Source organism: Bos grunniens, chromosome 23 (genome assembly GCF_055505025.1).
Source record: "Bos grunniens cultivar Pamir isolate PY7600 chromosome 23, Bosgru_T2T1.0, whole genome shotgun sequence".
Taxonomy (NCBI): domain Eukaryota; kingdom Metazoa; phylum Chordata; class Mammalia; order Artiodactyla; family Bovidae; genus Bos; species Bos grunniens.
In genome coordinates, this window is record NC_141187.1 from 12,325,015 (window position 1) to 12,340,729 (window position 15,715).

Here is a 15,715-nt window from a genome sequence, read left to right on the forward strand (position 1 = left end):
TTCCGAGGCAATGGAAGATTAAGCCGTTTATGATCACATGGTATACAGGGAGCAAGCAGCAAGTGAGGGAACTCGAGGTGACGGAGGGTCTCTGGGCTGTTCCGAGGAAGTGTGACACTGAGATCCCTGAAGGAGAAAGTGAGTATTTCAGATGTGGGAGCAGCAAGAGTGAGGGAAGATTACTAACCGCTTACATATGCCATTTTCCCACTCCTTATCTCTGTAGAGAAGACAGTGAGAGTGGGATGACTTTGGGTTTGACCTGAAGTGGGGGGTGGTGAATTCTATTTAGTCATGCTCTAGCTGTGTGACTTGGGCAAGTTATTTAGGCTGTCTGAACCTTAGTTTTCTTATCTACAAAATGAGGACGATGATACATACCACAATGAGTTATGAGGATTATATGAAAGAAATGAGGGACTTCCTGGCAGTCCAGTGGTTAAAACTCTGGGCTTCCACTGCAGGGGGCACAGGTTCGATTCCTGGTCGGGGAACTAAGATCCTGCATGCCTCTTGGCCAAAAAAATAAATAAGTAAAACTTATACTGAATAAAAATAAAAAGAAAACATATCAACAAAATAAGTAAATTTTAAAAGATATCATGAAAAAGTGCTTGAAGGGGGTGATGCAGTCAAGCAGTAAGTAGGGCTAAGGTCATTGCTATGATTCTTTGACTAGGTCATAGGCAGATGCCTGGGCCAGTCAGCAGGAAGCTGCAAGGGTACAGAGGGTGGTCTTGGGGAACAGCAAAATGCAGGGGCCGGATAACAGAGGACAATAAATGCCAGGCTGAGACTAACACAATACTGTAAATCAACTATATCTCAATAAAAAAAATAAAAATCATCGCCAAGCTGAAATTAGTAAAGGACCTTGACCAGGGAACACAGAGAACGCTAAGTGCCTGTGAAGGGAGAGAATCGACAGCCAGCAGACCAATGGGAAGGAGCAGCCTGCCACCTCCCCCTCAGTCCCTGCGCGTCACCGCGGTTTCCTCGAACCGCTGCAGAGGCCTGTATCTGCTCTCCTGTCACCCTAAAGGGCCTTGAGGGCACGTCCTCCCTACCCTCAAAACTTGGCACAAGGCCTGGCACATAGTAGGGCTCCATCACGTTCTAGTCGGAAGACCCTGGAGAGATGCTCTGGCGCTAATTCAAATGTGTGGTGGGAAAAGTCCAGGTGGGCACAGAGGCAGTGAGGATTTGCCGAGTCACACCACTTGAACCTGGAGGGAGAAGCAGCAACTGCTGCAGTTCTTTTAAGGTAAAAGTCAAGAAGACAAATGACCCAGGCGAAGAGGGACAATACGGGTCTGAGTCCCAAGTCTGCTCCCAGCTCCGGGTCCTCGGGTAATTTTTAACCATTTTGCGGGCAAATGTGGTATGCATGTCAGGGATGGGGGCAGATAGTACACAACGTAACAGTTGTTGAATGCCTGCTGAGCATCTAAAACCTTTGAATCCAGACTCTAAGAAACAGAGAATAAACTGGTAGTTGGTTGCCAGAGGGGAGGTGGATGGAAGGCTGAGTTAAATAGGTGGAAGAGATTAAGAGGTACAAACTTCCAGTTATAAAATAAGTAAGTCACAGGAATGTAATGGACAGCATAGGGAATATAGTCAGTAATACTGTAATAACTTTGAATGACGACAGATGGTATCTAGACCTTTCGTGGTGATCATTTTTTAATGTATAAAAATATTGAATCACTATGTTGTACAGAGGGGAAAAATAAAGCTCTGAACCTAGGCTTTCTCACTGAGTAGCTGGTTGAACCTGGATATGTCACTTGACCTCTCTGAAGCTGTTTTATCTAGAAACTGGAGACTTAAAAAGAGATAATAGGAACTTCCCTGGTGGTCCAGCGGTTAATTGCAATGCAGGGAATGTGGGTTTCATCCCTGGCCTGGGAACCAAGATCCCAAAGGCCACAGGGCAACTAAGCCCATGTGCCATGACTAAGACCCAAAGCAGCTGAAGATATATAAATATCAAAATTAATTTTTTTGGAAAAGAGATGCTAATGCCTACTCTACCTTCCAATGTTGTTGAAAGGATCAGCTTGTGGGTATTCAAATAATTTGGAGAAGGCAATGGCACCCTACTCTAGTACTCTTGCCTGGAAAATCCCATGGATGGAGGAGCCTGGTAGGCTGCAGTCCATGGGGTCGCTAAGAGTCGGACTGAGCAACTTCACTTTCACTTTTCACTTTCATGCATTGGAGAAGGAAATGGCAACCCACTCCAGTGTTCTTGCCTGGAGAATCCCAGGGACGGGGGAGCCTGGTGGGCTGCCGTCTCTGGGGTCGCACAGAGTCAGACACAACTGAAGCAACTTAGCAGCAGCAGCATATATTTTTAAAAGGTGAAGAAGTGTTAATAATATACTTGTGATTAATTTCTTGATGGTATTCAACTTTTCATTGGAAAGGCTGATGCTGAAGCTGAAGCTCCAATACTTTGGCCATCTGATGTGAAGGACTGGCTCCTTAGAAAACACCCTGATGCTGGGAAAGATTGAAGGCAGGAGGAAAAGGGTACGACAGAGAATAAGATAGTTGGATGGCATCACGGACTTGATGGACATGAGTTTGAGCGAGCTCTGGAAGCTGGTGATGGACAGGGAAGCCTGGCGTGCTGCAGTCCATGGGGTCGCAAAGAGTTGGACTGAGCGACTGAACTGAACTGATTCAACTCTTCATTAAAAATTATGAGGGGATTGACTTTGAAGGCTCAATATAAGTCATTTCACAAAAACATAAGTTTTGTTTTGCTTTCTCTGTAAAAAGGGGAAATTAGATTTTCCTGCTTTAAATGAAAGTGAAGGGTGAGTTGCTGGTCTGCAGCTTCTGGGTGAGGAGAAGTAGCAAGAAACCACAAAGCTGGAGCCAGTCAACCTTCAGTCCTTCCACCCCCAGGTGGGGGGTCCCACCTGCTCAGAGCTCTCCCCCTGCTGCTTTAGGGAGTTACCACAAAGTGCCAGCTCCTCATCCAAGGTCTGAAACATTGCCCATCTGAATATTAAATTATAAATTACCAAGAAATGGGGATTAGAGATAAGAGAGACATTCTTTTGAAGGACTCAGTGGCTTAGAGGACTAGGTTGAAGGTATTTTGGCATCCATTAAAACTGCAAACACCCAGGCCCCACCCCAGACCTACTAAATCCAAATCTGCATTTAACAAGATTTAACAATTTAACAGGATTTTTGCTCAGGTTGTTGATTGTAAATCATCCCTTAAAGGAAAGGGCAAGGGCAAGGAAAGGCAGCTTAACAAAGGTTTAGGTTGACAGTGTACACCTGAGCTCTATCAGGGCATAAGAAAGGGAGTCTTGGCCAACAGACTTGGAATATTAAGGCCCACAGGCAAGGTCATCCCTACTGTGGATGAGTGAGTTTGGATAGCCAGCCTGGTCCCCTTAAGCTTGCAAGTCATCTGATCATTCCTTGCAGAAAAATTGGTGCTCCCCAAATATTACTCCATTTACCACCTGGCTTCTGCTTGGACATAACATGCCGGACATACTGATGCAAAGGTTCAGATGTAGCTGATAGGCATTTTTCTCTTTGTAAGCTAAACTGGCATTCTTATTTTATATACTAATCAAACAAAATCAGATGAGGCCCACTTCTGACGATGATAAATCAACCAGGGTGACAATTAGACAGCCTGATCCTGGGACCTGCCTGCCAGCAGGCCTCTTCGAACTAACCATCCCTCATCTCCATCCCTCCTCTATCTTTGAATTTCTAGCTGTATTACTTAGTAATTTGCAACTAAAGCCCCTGTACCACAAGTACTGAAGCCCGCACACCCTAGAGCTTGTGTGCTGCAACAAGAGAAGCCAACGCAGCGCTTCTCTCTCCATGCATCGAAAGGAAGAGTAGCCCTGCTCCCTGCAACTAGAGGAAGCCCGAGAAGACCCAGTGCAAGCAAATACAAATAAATAATTTTTTTTTTTTAAATAAAAGAAACAATGGTTTCTTGTCTGGGGAGTAGTTCACTGAGATTTTGATACTGAAGAAACAGGAAGCATATTAAATAAGGGAATCAGTTCAGTTTAGTTCAGTCGATCAGTCGTGTCTGACTCTTTGTTACTCCGTGAATTGCAGCACGCCAGGCCTCCCTGTCCATCACCAACTCCCAGAGTTCACCCAAACTCACGTCCATCGAGTCAGTGATGCCATCCAGCCATCTCATCCTCTGTCGTCCCCTTCTCCTCCTGCCCCCAATCCCTCCCAGCATCAGAGTCTTTTCCAATGAGTCAACTCTTTGCATGAGGTGGCCAAAGTATTGGAGTTTCAGCTTTAGCATCAGTCCTTCCAAAGAACACCCAGGACTGATCTCCTTCAGAATGGACTGGTTGGATCTCCTTGCAGTCCAAGGGACTCTCAAGAGTCTTCTCCAACACCACAGTTTAAATGAATTATGGTATATGTATATATACCATATATGGGCTCCAAAATCACTGTGGATGGTGACTGCAGCCATGAAATTAAAAGACACTTGCTCCTTCAAGGAAAGCTATGACATACCTAAACAGCGTATTAAAAAGGAGAGAGATCACTTTGCCAACAAAGGTTCGTATAGTCTAAAGCTATGATTTTTCCAGTAGTTACAGATGGGTGTGAGTTGGACCATAAAGAAGGCTGAATGATACTTTCAAAAGAATTGATGCTTTCAAATTGCAGTGCTGGAGGACTCTTGAGAGAGTCCTTTGGACTGCAAGGAGATCAAACAGGTTTATCCTAAAGGAAATCAACCCTGAATATTCATTGGAAGGACTGCTGCTGAAGCTGAAGCTCCAAAACTTTGGCTACCTGATGCCAAGAGCTCTTTGGAAAAGACTCTGATGTTGGGAAAGACTGAAGACCAAAGAAGAAAGGGGCAGCAGAGGATAAGATGAGTAGATAGCATTACTGACTCATGGACAAGAATCTGAGCAGACTCCTGGAGGACAGAGGAGCCTGGCGTGCTCCTGTTGATGAAGTCGCAGAGTCAGACACAACTTAGCAACTGAACAACACAGCGATATATATCTATTCAACATACTGCTATGCAGCTTTAGTCCACATAGATTATGTGTAGGAATCTGGAAAGTACAAATAATATATATTCCCTGACAGTCTCAGCAGGAAAACTGACACACCCAAAACTGGAAAATTTGAAGAGAGTTGAATGAAGGGGTATTTACAAAAGTTTGGGCAGCACTGGAAAAGCAGAGGGAGCTGTGTCTACTTCCAGGCTTGACCTAAAGGGGTAAGTGGGGCCCACTGGAACATGGAGAACGTTCACAGACAGGACCTGTGCGTTTGATAGAGGGACTCAGCTAGACAGCAGGGATCTGGAAGGGAGTGAGGCAGAGAGGAAACATCCCTCCAACGCAGTCAAAGCCAGAGGAGGGCAAAGGAGCACACAACAGCCTTCTAGGGACACAGAGCAGGGTGCAGGCTACTGGGAGAAAATCTGCAGGGGCAAACAAAAGATATCCAGCACTGTGAATTTACTGGGGGAAGAAAACCACGATGCAAAATTGCAGGCGTACTATGGAGAGGTAAGTATATATTATATATAGTATATATGGGCTTCCCCAGTGGCTCAGACGGTAAAGAATCTGCTTGGAATACAGAGACCTGCATTTGATCCCTGGGTTGAGGAGATCCCCTGGAGAAGGGAACAGCAGCTACCCACTCCAGTATTCTTGCCATGGAGAATTCCATGGACAGAGGAGCCTGGCGGGTTGCAAAGAGTTGGACACAGCTGAGCAACTAACACACACAGACACACACAGACACACACAGACACACACACACACACACACACAGTATATATATTAGAAATAAGTTTAAAGGGAAATCCACCCCAATCATTATTGTATGGGGTTTTGGGGAGCGGGGAGGGGGGATTTTGGTGGGACTGAGAGTAGTTGACTTTCAATTACTGAAAACACAATCAGTCAATGAAGCAAGCTGAAAAAGCCTATGGGGCAGGAGGTGGGGCAGCGGAACCCCTGTTATTCCAATGCAGTCTCTTGAGGCACTTCTGGTATCCTTCCAGTCGCTTCATTTCACAAAATGGACAAGTGACTTGTTCAAAGTCACAAAGCAAGTGAGTGAACAAGCTTGGAGGAAATCTGGATCCTCCCTTCACCTCTCCATCCAACCCCTTCGCCCCCTGCTCCCACCACGCCCCTCCCACCCCCCTTTCCTCACCCCCCCCCATCTCCCACCTCCCTATCCTCACCCCCACCACCTCCCACCCCCCGCCCTTTCCTCTCCTGCTGCAAATCCAGGAGCCACCGCAATGCGACCTCACACCCTTAATCTCACTGTCTCTGAATGATAAATCCTGCAGGACAGCTCATTCCATTCAAACCCTTCACACTCTTGCTTTGAGGAGCTGGGTGGTCTCTTCCGCCGACGCGGGGGCTGCCTGCCCTTCCTTCCACTTAGCATTCCCCCAGGAGTCGAGGACTTCCCGGGACCCAGGCATTCGCCTCCAAAACAATATCCAGATACCGCAAAGCCCTCCCAACCCCCTTCCAGAGCCAGACCGTAAAATAAAGCCGCGTGGGCCTTGCACCCCTGGACGGCAACCTTTGTCTGGGTTGGAAACAGCCTGAAAAGATGAAAGGGGCTTCCACTCTGACCTCTTCACCCCTTGTTATCTTGTGCCAACTCCCTTTAGACTCTCCGAGGCCGACAGCAGCATTTTCCCATGGTCGCCGGGGTTAACAACGTCTCAGCCGCCAGCCGAGAGCGGCATGTAAGGAATGTACCTGCCTAAGGGGCGATTATTTTCATCAAGGACAGGCTGAAATGGATAATGAGGTCAAAAACAAACGCCATCTCTTTCTCAAAGGACTCTCTAAAGAGAGGCTATTAGATATAGTTCATTAGTTGGGGGGTGCCGCGGGGGGGGGGGGTGTGGAGGAAGAGAACTACTTTTTAAGACTGCTGCTGGAAGGGAGATGGAGGCATTTTGCCAAGTTTAGATTCTTCTCCAAGTCGGTAGGGGGCTAAGTTTAGACTCAGATGCAAGCTTGTGAGTTTCTTTCAGGTGCAGGCCACAAGTGCACTCAAAGAAAAGATTTGCAAGAGACTATATTGTAGCCATGCAAATGGGGCCCACGGCAAAATTTTAAAAAAAGAAAGAAAACAACAAATATCTAAGAACCAAATTGGAAAATTGATTTTATTTTTTAAATGTTTCAGAATCAGAATTTATTTATAAAATTGTTTCTCATGTGTTAGCATCTTTATAAATCAATGTCCCGTTTCAGTTCATTATCACCATCACCATAATTCAGGCACTAATTTCCCATCCCTCACCCCCAGATTTTACTATCCCTTCTCCAGTGGAATCTCCACTCCTAAACCGTTTCCCTTCCAATTTATCAGACATCCAATACAGGTTTATCTTCTTAAACTGAGTGTGTCCAAGCTCCACTCAAAAACTTTCACTGCTCACCAAGTTGGGCTGTGAAGAGGTGTATGCTAGCTGAGTGCCTGGGCACAGCAGGCACCCTCTCCCTCCCCTTTTTCTTCACATCACCGCAAGATGAAATTCCAACTACCTAAATGGCATTTAAAGCTCTCCAAAATCTGAACCTACTTAACATCCATCTGTAGCCCCCCTCCGCACCCCCCCCCGCCCCCCGCCGCCCCGCATTGAACCCTCCCCCCACATACATATTTAAAAGACCACTTTCCTATAACCACAGCTTTGCTAACATGGTCTCAAGGCATATGCCTAGAGCAGTAGCAGGGGCACAATAAGACTCTTATGGGTATGTTTTGGTTCTTCTTTAAGTTTCAATTTCTCATGGAGAAAAGTAACAAATGAAACTTCAGGCTTGTTTTGGTTTATGCAGAAATGACTTGCTGGAACACTGTGGAGAGATAGGTCTAGGCCAAATGGGTGACCTCCCAGTGTAACAGAGGAGGACTGAACCCGGCCTTCCCAGGAGAGGCCTACCCCACTCCTCTGCTTTCAGTTTAGTCACTCTCTCCTGTCCCACTCTTTGGGACCCCATGGACTGCAGCAAGTCAGGCTTCCTTGTCCATCACCAACTCCCAAAGCTTGCTCAAACTCATGTCCATTGAGTTGGTGATGTCATCCAACCATCTCATCCTCTGCTGTCCCCTTCTCCTCCTGCCTTCAATCTCCTCTCTGAAGTACCTAGATAACAGTAGTTGATGCACATTCCCTGAGTTGTTTTACAGACGTGAAAACCCCCCACCAAATGGAACATGTTAAGTTCTTGATAACCAGAAGCATATACATAGCCCCAGGCCTCCTGGAGCCTAAGGACTGCTAGTGTTAACCCCTGTGATACCACCCTGTTACTTCATCATCAGCCAATCAGAGAACTGTGCACAAGCTGATCACATATCCTTCGACCCACTTCCGGCTCACTTGGCTTTTAAAAATGCTTGCCAAAATCCTTCAGGGAACTATGAGCTTCGTAGGGCTTGGCCATACTCCCTGCAATAAACTTTCTCTGCTCCAAACTCCATTTTGGCTTGTTTGGGCTTGCTGTGTGTTGGGCACACACCAAGAATGCCCCCTTGGACAGGTGGTGGCCTGGATGTGCATGTACACTTAAGAAAAAAGTGTTAGTTGCTCAGTCATGTCTGACTCTTTGCGACCCCATGGACTGTAGCCCACCGGGCTCCTCTGTCCACGGAATTCTCCAGGCAAGAATACTGGAGTGGGTTGCCATTCCCTTCTCTTGGGGATCTTCCCAACCCAGGGATTGAATCATGGTCTCCTGCATTGCAGGCAGTTTCTTTACCAATTGAGCCACCAGGGGTAAGAAAAAAGTGTCCCCCTCCAAAAAAAAAAAAAAAAGGTGGGAATGGAGTGCAGTGTTTAAGATCACAGATGCTTCCTAACCAGGGTTAGTTCCCTTGTAGAGAGAACTCTAAACCTGACCTGTAATAATAGTGTGAATAATCCCTACTTCTTAGAGTTCTTGTATTAAAAAAGAAGAATTAGCCTCCAGTTTAAAAATAAATTAATTTTTTAAAAAAAAAGAAAAGAATTGAGGAAGGCACTACGCAGACTGCCCGGCACACAGTCAGTTCTATACATGTTAGCTTTGCTGATGGTTATGAGATAGGCTGACACCTGCAAAAGCTGTTCTTTGCATAAAAAGACTACGTGGCTCTCTGTGGAACCTGCTCCAAGCCCCTGATCCAGGTGTGCTCACGCCAGCCTTTGCACTTTGCTCCAGCTCCTCTCTGGGTCTGGAATGTACTGTCCTCTCCTCATATCTAAGGATTTGGCTCAGAGGACAGCTTCCTTGAGCAGTCCCCACCCCCACTCCCACCCCCGCACCCCCCAGCCCAACAAAACTATTCCTCCATTAAGAGACCACAGTGCTTTGATGGCATTTCTCACATTGTATAATACTGCTTGTGTACATGGTGGCCTCCAGTTAGAATGTTAACTTCTTGATTATCAGTTTTGGAATTCTCAGTGGTCAATGCAGCCCCAGATCTAACCTGCCCATAAGGGTGCTTAGTAGGTGTTTAGGGAAGGAATGAACAAAGAATGTGCAATGGAATGGCTTGTCCCTGAGGGTACCAGCATAGTTCACACCCAAACCTACCCATTGAGCTTCTCAACCCTCAGACTCTTGCCAACACTTGTTTGAGAAGAATCACCACTCCTGGAGGATCCCTGGAGCCTAACAGGGTATTATTGCATTTTCAGCTGCTGAGTCCACGCCACCTCATGTGACCTGCTGGTCAGCTGGAGATGCCACAGGAACATGACTCATCGAGGTCAGAAGAGAGTTTTAATACCCAAACTACAGAATTCAGTTATATATGAGTGCCCCAACTGCCACTCTAGGAAACTTTTACAAAATCAACTCTTGTGACGTAATTTATCAATGATAATGACTTGGTGGGCTTATATTCTCTTTAGCTCATAGAAAGATCAGAGGAACAAAATGATAACTGTTTACTCACATTTTTGTCCAATAAAAAGATATGAAGGATCCTCACTCTTCTCTACACTGAGTCCCAATCCCAACTATTCATTGTGAGACAACGGGTCAAATTCAAGGGTACATACAGTCTGTGTTTTTGATATAGGACAAAGATTAGGTCTTTACAAGAATAAAGCCAATAACTTTAATCTCTTTAATTAATTAATTTGACTGTGCCGGGTCTTAAGTTTCAGCAAGCAGGATCTTTAGCTGGGGCATGTGGGATCTATTTCCCTGACCAGGAGTCAAACCCTGGCCCCTTCATTGAGAGCAGTCTTAGCCACTGAACCACCAGGGAGGTCCCACCAATGACCTTAGTCTTGTTCAGTTCAGTCGCTCAGTCGTGTCCGACTCTTCACGACCCCATGAATCGCAGCACGCCAGGCCTTCCTGTCCATCACCAACTCTTGGAGTTCACTCAGACTCACGTCCATCGAGTCAGTGATGCCATCCAGCCATCTCATCCTCTGTCGTCCCCTTCTCCTCCTGCCCCCAATCCCTCCCAGCATCAGAGTCTTTTCCAATGAGTCAACTCTTCGTATGAGGTGGCCAAAGTACTGGAGTTTCAGCTTCAGCATCATTCCCTCCAAAGAAATCCCAGGGCTAATCTCCTTCAGAATGGACTGGTTGGATCTCCTTGCAGTCCAAGGGACTCTCAAGAGTCTTCTCCAACACCACAGTTCAAAAGCATCAATTCTTCGGCGCTCAGCTTTCTTCACAGTCCAACTCTCACATCCATACATGACCACTGGAAAAAACCACAGCCTTGACTAGACAGACCTTTGTCGACAAAGTAATGTCTCTGCTTTTCAATATGCTATCTAGGTTGGTCATAATTTTTCTTCCAAGGAGTAAGCATCTTTTAATTTCATGGCTGCAGTCACCATCTGCAGTGATTTTGGAGCCCCAGAAAATAAAGTCTGACACTGTTTCCCCATCTATTTCCCATGAAGTGATGGGACCAGATGCCATGATGTTTGTTTTCTGAATGTTGAGCTTTAAGCCAACTTTTTCACTCTCCACTTTCACTTTCATCAAGAAGCTCTTTAGTTCCTCTTCACTTTCTGCCATAAGGGTGGTGTCATCTGCATATCTGAGGTTATTGATATGTCTCCCGGCAATCTTGATTCCAGCTTGTGCTTCTTCCAGCCCAGCGTTTCTCATGATGTACTCTGCATAGAAGTTAAATAAGCAGGGTGACAATATACAACCTTGATGTACTCTTTTTCCTCTTTGGAACCAGTCTGTAGTTCCATGTCCAGTTCTAACTGTTGCTTCCTGACCTGCATACAGGTTTCTCAGGAGGCAGGTCAGGTGGTCTAGTATTCCCATCTCTTTCAGAATTTTCCACAGTTTATTGTGATCCACACAGTCAAAGGCTTTGGCATAGTCAATAAAGCAGAAATAGATGTTTTTCTGGAACTCTCTTGCTTTTTCGATGATCCAGCGGATGTTGGCAATTTGATCTCTGATTCCTCTGCCTTTTCTAAAACCAGCTTGAACATCTTGAAGTTTAGCACCTATCATATCCAGATGAACTTAGAGGCCACAGTCAGAGCCTCAGGGCAGCCAGAGAGGCAATGTTAGGGGGTGTGGGGTGGGCCACGCAGGAGGGGTAATATAAGAAATGAAGCTTAAGTCTCTAGTCAGACTTGAGTCACTTTAGAGATTCACCACTTACTAGTTACTAGAATGTGCAAGTAGCGAAATCTATGAACCTTGATTTTATCATCAACATAATGAGATAACCTAAATCAGAGGATGGAGGGAAGGGGATTAAATGTGATAATGTGAAGTATGGAGTCCTTTGCTCAGTGAGTGATGCCTCAATGAAAGGCAGTAGAAAAGCTACAGACACATAAGCTGGAATAACAGTGGTCTAGTAAATTAGCAGAAATCAGAGAATATGTTGGAGAAGGCAATGGCACCCCACTCCAGTACTCTTGCCTGGAAAATCCCATGGACGGAGGAGCCTGGTGGGCTGCAGTCCATGGGGTCTCTAGGAGTCGGACACGACTGAGCGATTTCACTTTCACTTTTCACTTTCATGCATTGGAGGAGGAAATGGCAACCCACTCCAGTGTTCTTGCCTGGAGAATCCCAGGGACGGGGGAGCCTGGTGGGCTGCCATCTATGGGGTTGCACAGAGTCGGACACAACTGAAGTGACTTAGCAGCAGCAGCAGAGAATATGTATGTCTGTGGGTTGAAAAGGGAGCGTGGCTGTTGGAGGATGAATGCTGGTCTCCAGGCAAGGGCAAGGGGAGGGACTGAAGGGAGAGGTGGTATTAGAGGTGATGAAATCACCTGGCCCAAAGTCATTTAACCATTCCCACCTTCCTAGCATGCATCCTGCCTTGTTTAGGACCCTGCTCCGCTAGGATCCCCCAGGGAGCCTGGGACAGTCACCCAGTTATGGTTTTGCATTTTCAGATCTGGAGGAAATCTTGAACATCATCAAATCCCACTGTGTCGTTTCATCACTGAGGCCCAGAGAAAGATTAATCTGCCCAAGGACACGGTTCTTAGTCCTGCCCCTGCCACTAACGAGATGTGAAGCTGTGGGCCAGTTGCTTTCCCTCTCTGAGCTTAGTTTCCTCTTCTGTAAAATGGGGGCTTGCCATATTTAGATTTCTAAGTTCCCTTCAACTCCGATCTTTGCTGTATTAAAATAACGATTCCCCTCTATCACTCTGAAATTTTAGAGGTCAGATTACTCACTGCCCCCACCCATCCCCCACCAAATACACCCACACGTACATACCCCATCTCACACACATGAGTCAAGCAAAAACATGCTTGGAGAACACTTGAACTCACTTAATTTTAACCCAGTGCTCGTTTTCGGCAGGGGTAAGGACAAGAGATTGGGCACACGGAAGAAACTGCCAGAGGAGGCCGGTAGCTCCCAGGCGCCTGCCTGGTGTGGCCAGTCCCTGTAGGGCCCCTAGGAGCTGGCAGCGCGACAGGATAAATCAGGCCAGCGATCGCACCTTACATGGCCGTCCCCAAGGCTGCCTGGAATCCCTGGGATTACGCAGACTTGTGGAAGATTTGGAGCAAGTGCACAATCACCTGCCGCCCCCACAAGTGTGCCCCGGCTTCTGCAACCTCCGTCTTGTGACCGAGGAATTTTTAAATGGAAGCTCTGAGCTCACGGAGAAGAAAATGTCTCCCTGATGTCACACAGTTGCTGCCAATTCATCAGTGCAAGCTAAAGGTCAGAGAGAGGGAAGCCACGGCTCCAGGGTCCCTCGGCTGCTCCCTCGGCAGGCCGGGGCTTCCCTTCCAGCAGGCTTCCCGCCAGCCACCCGGGGCCAGCCCTGGGGAAGCCAAGCCGAGGGCTGTTTGCATTTCCAGGACACACACAGAGGCAGTGCTGACTCCACTCGCTGCTTCTGCACTTCCTTTCTCAGACATTAACCACTTCGTCCTCCCAGCCCTCTCCTGCCACCAGGGTTCTCTGTAGACAGTTTACCTCATAACCTCAATACAAGGCTGTCTGGAGGATCTTTCCCCAGCATCACTGCAGGGGTAAAACCAAATTGCACAGAGGTTCTTTTGGTATTCCAGCAACTAAATTCGGTGGTCAAAGAGCAGAGACTAGGAGTCCCATGGTGACAACCTTGGTTCCACTGCTTCCTGGCAGTGTGATATTTGCAAGTTATTTAACCTCCTGGAGCCAGGTTCCTGACCTGGAAGATGAGGATCGTAAGAATAATTACCTCATGGTATTTGAGGATTCAGTATGAAGCATGGGTACAGACTCTGGAGTGTAGTGAGTGCTCAATAAATGTCAGCTTGGAACCAACACTCACAGCTTTAACTGGACACATAATTTCCTCATTTGTCCAGTGGGGATAGGCTGATGTGTGATTGACAGGGTCGCTGTGAGGATTCAGTGAGAACGAATAGAAAGCAATTAACACAGCACCTAGCACGGGACAAATAAACGGTGACTGCTGGGACTATCGTCTCCATCAATCAAACTGTGATGTATAGGTAAGGCTCAGTGTACTCATTAATACAACACCTTCTCAGAGCCTGACACAGTCCTTGGGTTCCCAACAATTGATACTTCAGGGTTAAAAGATGAGACATATGATAAACATGTATGTGATCAAACATGGACAAAACATTTTTTAAAAAATGAGTTTTTCCCTCTCTGGAGGACCGTTTTTAATTCCAGCCAAAGTTTCTAGGGAGAAGAGAGAGATGAAAAGGAAAAATTACCATGGGTAAGAGAGAGGGATTAACTGGGTGACGGCAAGGAGACAGCCGACGGAAAATGAAGTGACGCAGGAGGAGGAGGCTGAAATAACTGAGTAATCAGATAGCAGTGGATTTCTCTAGAGTTGGGAGGGACCACAGGCTAGCTGTCTACTTCAACTGTAAGGAACGGATCTGGAAAGACAATGGCAACCACTGCCATGGCCTGCTCAGCGAGGCTCACTGTCCCTCCCTGGTCCCACCCGGTGCTCTCTGTGGGTCTCCCTCTGGGGCACCCTCAGCGCCCCCCAGACTCCTGCATCAGTGATTGACTGAAGGCTGTCCCCTAGATCAGTCGGCTGTCGACCCTGCCTCTCCCTCTGCCTTGGTACCCCCCATCCTCACCTCTCCTGACACAGGGAAGTTCTAGATGAACTGCACTAAAGGTAAACATGGGCTTTGCTTCTGGGTTCCTCTCTCAGTGTCCCAAACAGGTGCACTCAAACAGGAAACACCTCCTTCCCCGCTTTTACCCCTCTTCAGCCTCTTCCCACCAGTTTTTCCTCTTTCCCTTAAGACAGATGTGTTCAAGGCTCTTGGTTTTCTCTCTCCATGGGACATTAATATTTAAATGACAGTATCTGGAGATCCAGCATAAATATATTCTGTCAACATTTTTTTCCCTTCATTTTATAGCAAAGCTTTAATCCTTTCTTTTTTTAAAAAAATTATTTATTTTTTGGCTGCACTTGCTGGGGCTTCTTTGCTGCCTGTGAACTTTCTCTAGTTACAGCGAGCAGACCCTGGGCTCTAGGTCACTGCCACGAGCTTCAGCAGTTGTGGCTCATGGGCTTAGTTGCTCAGCAGTATGCGGGATATTTTTGGATTAGGGATGGAACTCATGTCCCCTGCACTGGCGGATTCATAAACCACTGGACCACCAGGAATGGAACTCATGACACCTGCACTGGCAGATTCTTAACCTCTGGACCTCCAGGGAAGTCCTTGTAAACACTTCTTGAAACTATAATCGATTACCAGGCACTGCGAGTTCCCTGGCAGACCAGTGGTTAGGACTTGGTATACTTCCATCGCAGGGGGCACAGGTTCGATCCCCGGTCCAGGAAATGAGATCCTGCGTGCCATGCAGCACAACCCACCCCTCCCCCACGCACAAAAAAGAAAAATCACCAGGCACTATTCTGGGTTCTTCTGCTTCACAACTACCTCACTACTGTGGGTTGAGGCATCAGCTTTCCAGAAGCTTCCGATGAGAAACCTGGGAGCATCACAGTGCCTGAGCTTCCCCAGCCTCCTGCCCTTCACATTCAGGCAATGACCAAGTGTTGTGAGGTCATGTGTCTCCCGTATCCACCGGGCACGCACCTCAGGCCTTCCTCGTCTGTCCCTCATCTGTTCGCGGATGCCCCTGCCTCCGGCCTTCCCCTCTGTTCTGCACGGCCTCCTCACCTTCCTCAGAAGCCCTCCTCCTCACCTTAACCC

At 47.0% G+C, this 15,715-nt stretch overlaps 1 long non-coding RNA gene across 1 annotated transcript; it reads left to right on the forward strand.

Moving 5' to 3' along the window:
* Positions 1–989: 989 nt before the first annotated feature.
* On the forward strand, positions 990–2,758 carry LOC147346707 (uncharacterized). Its single transcript, XR_015153137.1, has 2 exons — positions 990–1,264; positions 2,433–2,758. It is a non-coding gene; the product is annotated as an uncharacterized LOC147346707 (long non-coding RNA).
* Positions 2,759–15,715: the final 12,957 nt, after the last annotated feature.